This window comes from Fringilla coelebs (genome assembly GCF_963513975.1).
Source record: "Fringilla coelebs genome assembly, chromosome: 3".
NCBI lineage: Eukaryota > Metazoa > Chordata > Aves > Passeriformes > Fringillidae > Fringilla > Fringilla coelebs.
The window spans coordinates 46,810,344-46,824,470 of NC_140030.1; the positions used below are offsets into that span (position 1 = coordinate 46,810,344).

General features: G+C 41.5%; 1 protein-coding gene across 3 annotated transcripts in view; it reads right to left on the minus strand.

The window, feature by feature from the left end:
* Window positions 1-14,127, minus strand: part of FYN (FYN proto-oncogene, Src family tyrosine kinase) — a 138,382-nt gene that overhangs the window by 66,857 nt on the left and 57,398 nt on the right. For all 3 annotated transcript variants that reach the window (XM_084203509.1, XM_084203508.1, XM_084203507.1), the window contains exon 2: window positions 10,680-10,750. The gene's annotated coding sequence lies outside the window, so the exon portion shown is untranslated. The remainder of the gene's footprint in view (window positions 1-10,679; window positions 10,751-14,127) is intronic.

Genomic DNA, 14,127 nt, shown 5'->3' on the forward strand with positions numbered 1-14,127 from the left:
CTGGAATTTATCCCAGACATAAGAGATTCAAAAGAGCATAGCAAGCCATTGACTACATTCATGAGTAGCTTCAAAAAGAGGAGAAATATTCTGGGCAAAAAAATTACCCTGAGAATTGCTGGTTACAGTGGAAGCAGAGCAGTGTTGGTAACTTGACACAAAAATTCTCCACCCAGCAGCACTCTTACAGCTCCTACTGAGGCAGGACACTGGCCTGGGATGGTACAGGACTCTCACAGTATTGAGCAAGAGTTTTCTTAGAGAAGAAGAGGTGGTTAAAAGTGACAGCTTAGGAAATTTTTATTTCTTTAATCAGAAACACAACCACAACCAGGGAAATATTTCATACAGGGAAATATTTAAAACCAGGGAAATATTTAATATTTATTGATGCTAACTGAAATACTTCATACAGCAATTAGAAGACCCATACAATACAAATGACTTTCCATGCTGTCTCAAACACATGCCTCAAAACAAACCCCATAAATTTCTTTTGATTTCTGCAAACTTAGAAGTGCTGTAAAAGGGGTCTTGCAACACCAGAGTAACAGGTCTGTTTCCCACAAAATTTAAAATTCAGGTCTCACATACATTCACCCAAATTACACATGCAGAAAAGCGTGGATGAAGGCAGGTGCAAGTTAGGGGACCTAAACTGGATGGTAAAGCAAGCTCACAAAACCAATATGAACGTGAGCTCTTCCCAAAGACCACTGGCTGTGCACAGCAAGCAGCTCCAGTGCTTCCTCTCTCTGCCTGGAAACAGAGCTCCTTCTTCAGAGCTCTCCCCAACATCCATCCACCTTCTGAAGAGTTTTCAAGCTGGCCTGCTTTTTGCCCGCTATGTAATCCATAGTGCCTTTGCACACTGCTGCAAGGGATGTTAGATGAAGGGTGCTACACCTTTAGCTGAGCATAACCCATGTGCAAGTGCTCAGAGCACAGCAGGAGCTGCAGTTCTGTGCAAGATTGGCTGCTGCTGATACAAGCCAATGGCATATCCCACACACATGACTGGACAAGGAACTGTGTCTGGGTAACACCACCCCACATGTACAGGGTGACACACACATGGAAGGCACATGCTGCACTAGCACAGGAATGGTGAGCACGTTAGTACCAACACGTGAGAATTCTGTTTTACACTAGCAATGCAGCTTGTGTCTCCAGCCTGCTCCTATTTCCTTGGGGTGAGCAAAAGGCAGTTGCAAACAGCCCCATTGTTCAACACAGGCTTTCCTTCTGCTGTGTCAGCTTTGATTAGTGCTCTCTCTCTGTCATCTGAAACACTTGGCTTATAAACAGTCTAACCTAAAAAAGAAAATGAAGACATATACTGTAGTTTACAACTGTGCCTGATAATCCCCCAACACTATCTAATGACATACAGGAAAGCCAGTGGTTAAACTCAAACTAAGCCTCCCTGTGTAATTACAGGCGGTTAGAGGGCAAAACTTAAGAGAAAAAACATTTTAAAAACATTTAAAAAAGCAAATGGAATGATCTTGGGCTTCTACAAAGGCATTTAGCAGATACCAAATGGTCATAATGGGTATCTTTGAAATAGGACAGTGGATGGTGCATTGTCTTCCCTGCCAAAAAATATGCCCCTTCACTTGTATACAAATTTGTTTCCCTGTGTTTTCACACATTTGGCATAATGACCATGGTAGAAAACAATGAGAAGCCTACAGCATCAATCAGCTCTCAGTCCCTGCTTTCTGTATAACTAAGCATGTATTTTGAGATACCCTGCTCTATAGATAGAGCAGAATTTCCTGTAACAGATCTTTCATCAGCCTCTGTCTGACAAGAGTAAAGACATGTAGTGGCCTAAATATTTCTCATCAAAGGATGTAAATGGAAGGAAATAGGGGAAAGGGGGATTATGTTTGATAGTAAATGGCATGCAGAGAGACACTAATTCCCTAATATTGAGGAATTAGAAGAGGAGGAAAAAATGGACAAAAACTCTTAAGTGTCACGCACAAGCAACAAATATAATGGAAAATGAGGACTTCCCCAGACTGATGATTCTGTCCAATTACAGCTAACCAGACTCAGCACCCCTCAGTAACAGATGCTGGTGACTGATGAAATCACTAACTTAAAGCATACTGTACTTCAATTTGGTGTAAGTTTCCACTGAAGAAAAAGACAAACTTTTAACTTTTGACAAGCAGCAAAACAGGACAAGAGAAGACCCAAAATCCTGTTTCCATAGTGTACAATTGAAGTTTTGTTCACATAGAGTTTTTTTTTCTATGTAGCATCTTAACTGCATGAATGGGAATGTCTGCTAACCAGGGATCAAAGCAGTTAACATTTCAGATCCTATCCAACATCTATGTCTATTTTTAACTAATAATTTCACAAAGAATCTGAAATGTCTTGTGCTAATTTTATCCTTCTGCCTGTAAAGTCATTACCTTTAGTTAGCATGATTTTGCATAAAACGAAGTATAAGGTAAGAAATGCAGTTTAATTAAGTAACAACACAAAACTTTTGTCAGTAAATCAATGCTATCTGAAATCATAGAATCACAGAATCACACAGAATCAATTAGGCTGGAAAAGACCTCTGAGATCATCGAGCCCCACCTATGACCAAGCACTACCATGTTAACTAGATCATGGCACTAAGTGCCACATCCAGTCTTTCCTTAAACACCACCAGAGATTGTGACTCCAGCCCATTCCAATGCTTAGTCACCCTTTCTGTGAAGAAATTCTTCCTAATGTCCAACCTAAAGCTCCCTTGGTGCAGCTTAAGGCTGTGTCCTCTGATCCTATGGCTTGTTGTCTGGAAGAAGAGTCTGACCCCACCTGGCTGCAGCCTCCTTTCAGGTGTTTTCAGAGCGTGGTAAGGTCCCCCCTGAGCCTCCTGTTCCCAAGGCTGAGCAACCCCAGCTCCCTCAGCTGCCCCTCATATGACAGGTGTCCCACACCTTACTGTCACTGTCCTCAACCCTACACAGTCTGCAAGCTCCCTAACACACAAAGGCTCTTCTCCTTTCCTGGCCCTTCTGAAGAGCTTCTAGCCATCCATTGCAAGCCATGCCACCACGTTTCCATGATGTCACAGCTCTCCTGGAAGATTGTTACAGGATTCAGCACCCCTTGTAGGATTAGGAAGACTAGTGCTCAGCACTCAGCACAGCATTCAAAACCCTAGCAGAATGAGACAGTAGATTTTGTATTTTTCACTACTACCGTTGCATGACACGATCAAGGATGCACACAATATTCAAGGCTTTTCAAGCTTTTGCCAGGGGGAAAATCTCAAAGCAGACTTCTCCTTGTCTTGTAATACTAAACAGGCTGGGCAGGAATGACGTTTACACAGTTGAATCTTTTATTATTATTTCTTCTTAAAAACAATAGCAGCAATATGACTTGCTATATTAGGTGGACTCCTATAGGTGGGTGCTGAACAGGTATAAAGGTCACCAGGACAAAATGTTATTTATGAGAAGGTTGTATAAACCTCTGAGGTTTTCAGAGCTAACATGAACACAAACTTGTCATGAATTTAAGCTCACTGGATATTTTCTGAAAATCACCACCAGTGAGTTCCCTGATAATATGTCTTGGGAAGAGCTGACTATTCCAACCAGCGGAGGCTGCAGAGGACCCCTTGGAGCACAGGAATGTTGTTGCCCATTGCTAGCAGGGCAGAATGATGTGGCACACTCCCTAACAGAGCTTTCCACCTCAGCTAATGGAGTGTGACACCTCAAGCAGTAATCTCCCACATCACTGAGCACTGGCCCTCAGGATCCACCCATCTTAATTTTTATTTTGGAATGGGTATTGTGATACAGCACTGCAGGCATTCTCAAGACACGCATTAATGCATCGTCCTTACACTAGTTTCTGTTCTTGATTTTTCTGGATTGTATCCAAGGCTTTCTTTTATCTTTGAGCTTAGCAGAATAATATAAATAACTCAATGTCCAAAAATACTCAGGTTTGGTAATCTGCAATGAGATCTCTCCTCCTCTTCATGATCCTTTATATGCAGTTTCATTACATTTGTGTCAGATGAGCATTTAAATGAGAGGCAGATGTAAGGAGAGATGAAGAACTAGAGCAGTGTGCTTATGCTATGAGGTGGAAACAGACACACTTGTACCTGGAGATCCATGCCAAACTCTTATTGAAGAGATCACTTGCCTATATGCAATATATTTAATGCCCAATATAAAGCTGCACAAATAGCACAGAGAAATCTCCTAAGCAAATCCCATAATAATTAAATCCTGATACCACAGCATCCTGTATCACACACATGCATGCATTCTGTCCCCCACATAGTTTCAGCAACCTCCACTGAACCTGGCTGATAAAATAGTCTCCTAAATGACTGTAACTCTAAAATCTATTAAATCCATGAAGTATTGATGAGGCAGAATTAATGCTGAGAAAATTACTTTAACCATCTCTCTCCTCCTGTATTTCATAAAAGAAATATAGAAGAAAAGCAGTGCTGTGGCTGGGACTGCAAAATACAGCACACTTAGGTCAGGAAAATCTACATTTGCCCACATGCCTGATACTCTACCTATAGATCTATTTGTCATTACAACACTTATTCCTTTAGTAAGACTAATATACAGACATACAATATACATTTCTATATACAATATATAGAAATGGCCTTATCTGATGCCCAGAGATCATGTTCTCCTTTCTTTTTATTCCCAGATATGATCTGTGTCTTGCACACAGCATTATGCAGGCTCTCTCTACAGTGTTCCTCACTCCCTACACTGCAGGGCTCATTAGCTGTGGGTTGAGAGCATTACCTGCTAAGACCCTGTTGCTGCCTGATTATAAACTTGGCACAAACAGACCCAAGTTTGGCAATATTTTCCATGCTGGGTGTCTGCTGGGAGGCTTTTTTCCCCCTTGCTTTGTTGCTGTTTTGGATTTTTGGCATGACGTCAGCCAAAATTTTTCAAGCTAATTCTGAAGCAAGGCATGGGAAACTGGAGTGATTTATTCATGTGAAAAGCTTCTGGTCTCTCCTTGAACAGCTTGAGAGGTTTTGTGATTTGGACCATAAACTTGCAAAGTGTCAAGGCAAGATCTTTGTGTTTTGATCTCTGCAGAAAACTCCCAAACACGACTAAATTACTAACCTCTGAAAAAATAAACCTTAATTTGTATGAGCTCACTAAGGAGGTGATGCTTCCTAGCAACTAAATTCCCTGGAGATCCCACCTACAGTGCTCCAGGATCCCACGAGCAGTTGGGTGGCACCTGCCTGCTTGGAGCTGCAGTTTTGCTGTGAGTGATCAGAGCTGGCCATGAGAGCAGCTGCAAGGCTGCTCCATAGCTAATTCTGAGCTCCTGAAGGGTGGCATGGCCCTGAATCAGGATCAGGCAGGTGCTTGCACTCAGTTCTCTGCACGGCAGGAAGGGGAGCATAAGGTGTGAAACATGCCCGAGTGATGGAACAAGAGCTTTTGTATCAACTGCACCAAGGCACACAGAGAAAAGAGCAACATTGATGTAACACCCCCTAATGCAACGTCAGAATGTTCAAAATGTAATGTTTTTCTTTTAACAGAGCAACTGGAAGGTTTATTATCTAGATTAAAACAAAAACAAACACCAAACCCCACAACCAATTTAGCACTTGCTCAACCCTATGATGGATACTCAAGCTGCTGTAACATCATGACCCACTGCAAATGTCTTTGCCATTGAGCCAGCCAAGAGAGCAGGGAAATACAGCTCTCCTGTGTGAAGTGCTCTGTTCCATCTGCTGTTTTACCTGCCCTTCCCTATTCCTTCTCCAGGGGCTACAGCAGGACAGACATCCACATAGATGGCCCACAGATCAACTCCCTTTTGCTGAGTAACTCCAACAACTGGATCACCTCAGACTTGGTGGGGGGGAGGAAGAAGGGACAAAAAGCTATATTAAATGAATTACCAGTGAAATGTAGGAAAATTACAGAGTCTGAGACACAAACATCTCTCCTGCAGGAGACTGGAACGTAACCTCGCTGTGTAGGGTTATCTGATTTAATAAAGGGAACACGAGTGTAACAATGCTTCACAGAGAGCAGACTAAATCCAGTCTGGTTGGGACTGGACACATGCAGTGCTGGGCAGGGGGCAAGCCACATTCCTCAGGAATCTTATGGACCAGATTGAACATTTACTACACCCAGCAGCATCCACGTTCACATCTTCTGAATGGATTAGACTGGAAGAAGAGAAACAGACTAAAATTGAAGGTATTACAATCATAGCATAGCAAATCTTGGTAAGCCCCAAATATATCAAAATGTTCAAGCATTTCCCACGCTTTCCATCCTAAGAAGAAAGATAATCTTCGGCCCATAGGAAGGGATAATGAAGATAAGCAACAGAAGAACACTACTGAGGCACATCAGTGCCCAAATAAATGACTTCAGAAAACTAAAAGCTGCTAGAAATAGGACCAAAATACACCAGGTCAGCCCTAATTACAGAGAACAGCTAATGGCTCGAGCAAATCCTCTAGTGGGTATGGCAGAATACATGTAATAAAGCCCCAGCAGCTAATTTTTGCAGTGAGAGCACAGATAATACATAGTTGCTCTGTAACACTTTCTGTCAGAAACCTGACAGGTGTGAAGAATTACCAAGAGAAGTTCAATAGTATTTTTGGTAGACATCAGGGATATAAATAATTGTGCCATACAAATTGGACACCCAGGAATGCACAGGGCATCACAGTCTTTCTAAAGGCAAACAAATTTACTATGTATAAAGATGCTGGTTTTATATAATTTCTTATATAAAAATATAAAATTTGGCTTTATGTAATTTCTTAAAATCAAAGCAGCCATTACATGCTATTTTTTTTTAAGTAAAGAGAGAAGAAAAACCTAACTCTTCTAATATGGGGGGAAACCTCCAAAATAGCAGATGAATGTATGTGCAGAAATCCAAATTTTCCTTGATTTATCTGAGCTACTGATATAAGAACTGAATCCATTGTATAAAATGTGCAGTTGCTTCTAGTCTACAGAGAAGTGTGCAAATAGAAGCAAAGTTTCTCAGATTTCAGCTGAAACATCAAAAATAACTCAACTTGGGAAGGTATCCCTGTCTAAATTCAGAGGGAAAAGAGCCATGGACTCTCAGGCCCTGAGATACACCTTCAACATCAAGGCCTGTGTTTGAAGCATTCACAGCTTTTCTGGGAAGAGGAAATCTATAGGAAATGGATGAATGCTCAGTTGCACACCTGGTGCAGAAAGATGCAGGCCAGGTTTCTGGTACAGCAGTCCCTCAATTCACTTCAAAGCTTTATTCTCCTCTGGTCTTGATGGCTGTAACCAGGGACAGGGACAGAACCCCAAACTCTACAGTGTAAGTCAAGCTTAGAAATACAAAAAATGTTATGAAAGACAAGAGTTTCAAGGGTAGTGTGGACTGGCAAAGAGCAGTGTGACTGTGGGAAAAAACACAAAAACACAACAGAAACCACCCCAAGGTTTTCTGTCCTACATCAGTCTTGTGACTCGTTGTGATGTGGAAGGGTGGCCGTTCGTGACATGCCACGGTCACCCTACAGTGCCACACGAATATCTGCTCTGGCATCCACGAGGCTGCTTCACAGAAATCTCATCAAATGAAGGGTCTTCTCACACTGTCATCAGCTTAGCTGAGGGAGTTTTAAATTCAGCCAAGATTCCCCTCCCAGCATCCAAGTATACGTCTCTAATCAGCTCTTAAATCCATTATGAGTTTTTGATCTAGAGGCTGCGTGACCTTTTCTAGGACTTTGATACAAGATGAACAAATAACTGCTGAGCCTCTGAGCTATGTCAAGATAAATTCAAAACGTCCTCTTGATGTCCAGTACTTCTTGGATTCAGTAGGTTAGGGACAGAGGCTGGGCAAAACTGTTCCCTTGTCATTACATTTTCTGCGATTATTTTTAAACTCCCTGGGAATTCGTAATGCCATAGGCAAACATATAGTAGGGTCAGAGATATTTCAGAGATCCTCACATATGAGAAAATCAAGGTCCCTGATTATTCTACCTCAAAACAAGATGCTGCAAATAGTTTGAAGTGGGAAGCGTGAAAAGAACAGCTGTGAAAACAAAGAAAATTTGCGCTCTGTTTATGTATCTTAATGGCTACAGGAAAACAAATTTTAGAGCAAAATCCTGGAGCACAAACCCAGCTCCAGACTGACTTGAAAAAATTCCTGGATGTTTACAACCCAGCAGTGAGAAGTGCCTCTTTTCATTGACTTACATCACTATAAGCAAGTGAGGAAAGCTGGCAGTTTTCAGTTTGTCAGCTAATCCTCTTCCACATTTCAGAATTCAGCCAAGTCAAGCAGCCGTGCTCTTTGAGTCTGAACATCAGCTATAGGTTGAGAAACATTGCCCAGGTAGAACCTCTGTGAACCAGATTGTCGTTTGGTTTTTTCCCCACTAGCAAGTTTACTGTATCTGCATGACACCATTTTCCATGGAGCCACGTGAAGCAATGTTCCTGATTTTGAGATCTCCTTTGAGAGTTCCCTCTCACAGGCAGAGAAGATGCAGAGTTTGCACTGACAGACAGCAAACAACAGAAGCAAGATGAAAGCACCTTTTTCTCTCTGAGGATGGTCAGACATAACAGATGCCCAGAAGGGCTGTAAAGTATCCAGGCAGCTGAATTTTGAAAATCAAGGCCCTGAGCAAGCTGACCTAATAGGACCTGTTTCAAGTGGGGGTTTGGACAAGACCACAGTTTGTTCGAGTTTCTTGGCAGTTTCGCAGCAGTTTTTTCCAACCAGGATTATTCCATTCCACAATTCTAAGAAGCATGCTTCTCTCACTTTCCCCTTGCTGCTCCTGAACTGTGCTCTCTTATGAGGGCCAGCCATGGAGACCAGGCTGACCTTAACAAGCATCTTTGAATGGAAATTAGAACACAACCATCCAACTACCAGGGCTGCTGATAAACTTTTTTTTCTTTGGTGTTGCATAGCATCACTACTTCCAAATAGTCCTCCTCTTTCACCTGTGAACTTTGTCATACCCCACACAAAGTTCAGCCAATCTTTAAGGAAGAGCACTGGACAACTTTTAGGAACAAGTATCAGTACTACCACCAAAAAGAAAACTAAATATCGTTTGTAGTAATGTCACAAAGTTTTGTGGAAGTCACCACGAAATCTCATGGACTAATGAACTCATGCTCTGATCTGTGGCTCATCTGTGACCCTGCAACCAAATTCTAGTTAAAAAAATTGTTTGTATTTCTCATAGGGATATAGATGCAAACTTATAACATGCACAATTGTCAGAAAAGCTGATCAGAAGAGAGAAAATAATTTAAAAGAGTGAGCTGCAGAAGAGTTTACCCAGGAACAAATGGGCAGGACTTTTCATGTGTTTGGCCAGCTTCTTTGTGAATTTCTGGGCTTGGCTATCCTCTTTTCCTGTCTCTTAGAGTAAACGTTCTGCAGAAGGGTAAGTGATCTACATTTAAACATCTGCTAGCTAATCCAGATTTTTCTATATGATGTAACAACATCTAGGGGTTTTTAAATGGTAGAAAAGAACAAGTGTTCTCACAGAGCCAGTCTTTAATTTTTGGTTTTCTACCCTGCAGGCTATTTGACTCTTAAGTCTTCTGCCAATGGAGAATAAACCAGTTTTCATCTGCAATCTGCGCATTCTGCCTGGAGAAAAAGCACCAGCCCAACACCCTGCTTGGCCAAGGGAAAGCAGGGACACAGTCTTCTGCTGACATGTTTCTTTTCCCAAGGGTGATTGATTGGTACTATCCAGAACTGTGTATATTGACGGTCTCCTGGAGGGAAAAGCAAGGTGAGCCCACTGACTGCTCCAGATCTGCTGCCTTTATTTTTTGCAGGTTTGAAGGGCTTTCTCTGAATCACTTCCCTCTAGTTGGGACATGCCACTAATTACCTCCTGCTCTTCTCTCTCTCCTTCTACTTCAGAGTGGTGCAGCTCAGCAGCACAGACACATGATGTGCCATATTTCCAAAGCACTGAGGACCAGAGAAGTCTGTTGGAGGCTGATGCCTCTGGAAGTGTTGCATACAACACAGTCAGACAAGCAGCAAAGCTTGTCATCTGGTATGGAAAGGAGCAGTAGGAAAACTGGTACAGCACACACTAACCATCTCCTTATCGCTCAGACATATGCAAATCATCCTAGTTCCACATGGCAAGGGTGTCAGACATTCTGAGAAGAGATGTAAAGATTGTAGAGGGACTGGACACCCCCACCACTTTGGGAAATACATACTCCCTCTGCATTTCCTTTCTCCTGATCTTTTATACTGCTAGCATGTTTTTTTGTAGCCCTTGGTTTTTAATTAGGCCTTTTTATTTCTTCTACTCCAGGTTTTAGCTCAACCACTCTTCAGCAGAATGGAACAGCTACAAACACAATAAGCAGATGCCACTGGAGCAAATGAAAACACATTCCTTGCCCTGAGGCCCAGCATGCTGTTCTCTGTCAGTGCTTCTCAAACTGCGAGTCTCCATACCAGAGAAAGAACACATATAATCAACTATATCTCTCTATTTTCCAGAGCGAAAAAAAAATCATTAAAAATTAAAACTGAAAAAAGATAAAACAATCTTTCTAAATTTCTTGTGGAAAACCAAAAATGATCAAGACAGCACCACTTACCACAATTTCCCGCCTGAAGAGAACAAGTTTACATTCACCACATTTCCTCACAAATGGCTTGAAAACATGCCCTGTAAAATAAGAGAGAAAAGGAGAAAAATAATAAGTGACTGGAACACCACAAATTATGTGACACTTTCTTCTCTCTCTACTAACATTTATCGCCAACTTCCACCATTTTTCCCAGTTTAGGAAAGGAGTTAATTGGATCTGAACCTTCACAACTAATTATTGAATTCCACTAGTATTACAGAAAATATTAAAATAATTGCAGGACTCCCTCAGACTGCTCAGACACATCACTGTCACTGACATGATGGCTATTCAGACTTAGGGAGGCAAGGTCAACAACAAGAAATGCACAGCAGCACACAGCAAGTGTGCCAATTATTTTAGATCCAACCCTAAAAACATTGGTCAGCCCAGTATCTCTAAGTCATTCCGTTTTAACAAACTGGTTTTGGAATTGGATGCACGTAGGTTCATGACAGCCTCCGTGTTTGAAAACTACACAAAGGGAAAAAAGGGGTTGTGCCACACTTCACTTTTAGACTGTATTAATTACATGGCATTCTCTAGGAGAACAAAGAGGGAGAAGAAGGAAGCCAACACAATATCCAGCTTGACACACACTAGGGCCCGTTTGAAGAAGATGGAGAGCAAAAGTGACAAATGCCATCATTTTGCCGACCTTGAGAAAATTTCAAATGACAGCTAAGCTTTATTTTCCCTTAAGGCGAAATCTTTGAAAGAACAACTAGTGGAGCACAGACTAACAATGATGTTAAAATGTTTAGTTTGTAAACTCCTAGAAGAGGGAGGAGGCAAGGATTCTGCTGGTGCTCAGGGTTGGGAGGGGTAACTGTGCAGCAAATGGAGAAGAACATAACTTTCAGTGGCCAGGTGTCCACACCAGTGAAGCCAGACTAAATTTGAACTGCTTCTAAGTCCCATTCTCCCCCAAGTACATGGCTGAACTTCTCACCAGAGAGGTATCTGTGAAATTACTGCTGGATGAGTGACTTCACAGCTATACACAGATGACTTGGAGCCCTGCACTACTGATCATGAAAACCTGCCTCAGCTGCAGAAACAGCGACTCTTGTGCCAGCACCTCTCCTGAAAGACGCTGTAGGCATAAACAGGAAACAAAAGGGGAATGGCTTCTTAAATCAAATTATTTTTACCGGTCATCATTACATAAAAAGCAGTTACAAAATTAGAATTTCTATTAAGGAATAACCAAATAAAAATTCCTCTAAAACCTGGAAACGGAATCACATTGCTTTAAGTCCTGATTAGCAAACAGGCATTTGATGTTATAAAGCTCAGACTTCATTTGAGTGGAGGAATCAGGGTGGGGAGAAAAGAAAAAAGCATCATTACAAATCAGAGGAGGCTGTTGTGAGAGATTTTAGGAACAGACATTTTCTAACAGAAAGGTAAAAATGTAAGCATCTTCTCTGCTTGCTTTCTTTGTTTAGCAATTGAGAAAAAGAGTGGGTATATCAAGGAATAAAGAAAAAAAATGAACACCCCCTCCTCTCCCATCACCTTTTGTACAGCTTGGCAGAGTTTATGAAAACACTGAAAAAAAAGTGGGTCTTAACTGCTTTGCTCAAACAGGGAAGGTGGTTATTATTCCAGCTCCATCTATTTCCCTCCCTAGCTTCCAGGCATTTGGCCTGGAAAGAAAACATCAAGTCAAGAAACTCCACTTCTGCCTCCGAACTAATTGGATAAAATCTGCATGCAGAAAAATTAGAAGCTTAGGAAATGAGCCAGGTCCAAAACAATCCAATGGCACCTCAACTCTGGATTAGCTCATTATTTACTTCTACACCGTGAGTCTGATTTAAAATTTCCTCAGAGGAGTGACAAATAAGGGAACTCTGTAGTCCATGCTGCCGGTCCCAGGAATACTTGAAAGACAAGGACTGGCACCACTGCCAAAAGGGGCTGAACTCCCCCAGCACTGGTGTGGAGCTTCTGGATGCAGCCCTGGCAGTGCTCCCTTCCTCTCTCCCTTCCTCCCTCACCCCAGCACAAGTGCCTGTGCAGCAACCAGGATTAAATCCAACTGGGGAAATTCTTCAGACAAGTTTCTTTGAGGATTGACTCCAAAAAAACCCAAGACAAACAAATAAACAAACAAATAAAATAAAATAAAATAAAATAAAATAAAATAAAATAAAATAAAATAAAATAAAATAAAATAAAATAAAATAAAATAAAATAAAGTAAAGTAAAATAAAATAAAAGGAGGCCTGTGCTAACTCTAGGGTAAAAGGGAGGAAAAGATGGAAAGGATGGACCAAGAGTACAGCTCCACTTGTAACACGTAACTTTCCTATGTTACAGCATGCTGCTGCTTTAATACATGCCAAAGGAGTCTAGCCCAAGCCTTCCACTGAGACCATGTATGACCAAAACTAGCAAGAGGATTAGGGAAAGGAGTGTCTTGTTAAATCCGAGGCAGCCACACAGTTTGCCACATCTCTAGCCCTGCAAGATTTTCAGAACTGTAGGGATGGCAGATAGAAAGCTTGGGGAAGCCTTTGGCTTGGTTTTAGATGATGGCCAAAAATGTGCTCTATCTCTTAGGCTGCAAAGGAGAAGAGAGGCTTGGAGGTGGAACAGGGAGACAGAAGGGAAGGGAAGTATTTTGCTGAATAATTGAGGGTGAGGGCGGGACATATCATGCAGAGTAAACCAAAGATTATTCACTTTTTATTTGTCTTCAGTCTGGGGGCACGTACACAACTCAATTTTTGTCTTAATGATTTTCATTCTACTCAAGAATGTAGGGGAAATATTGCTTTTTCTTGAAGGCTTTGGATCATGATACATATCTCCAAATTTTGATGAGCACGTTTTAGAAAAACTCTGCTCACTTTGGAGAGTACAGCACAGGAGATGCAAAATAAATTAATACAGACAATCAAGACAATTAATCAAGGCAATATAGGCTTCTTTTACAATTAGCATAACAAATAGAAGAGGAAGCAAACAGTTTGTCCAGCCAGTGTCCAAATGAAAGCTGTCCAAGCATCTCCTCCTACATGGTAAGATACAGAAAATCCTTAGCCCACCAATGGACACAAAACGTTGTGCTGAATCTCAGAGCAACATGATTTGAAAGACAGCAAAACACTTCTGGGGGATAATCAGAGTTATTATCTGCCAGGGCCAGCCTTTTCCTACAGGCAGCATGAGCTTCAACACACTGCCCCCTTTTACCAAAAACCCATATCCCCCTCCTAGTGTTACACTTATATCAGCAATGTAGTTATGTAGCCATGTGGAAAAGTTACTTTCTTTTTGTAAAGAAGCATTTTGTGAAATGATGTGGCAAGCAGCATAAATAGACATCATTTGTGTGTTCGGTTTCATGACATTGTCTGCTTCATGAGACAACCTCTACTTTTCCTCATCAGCTTTCAGATGT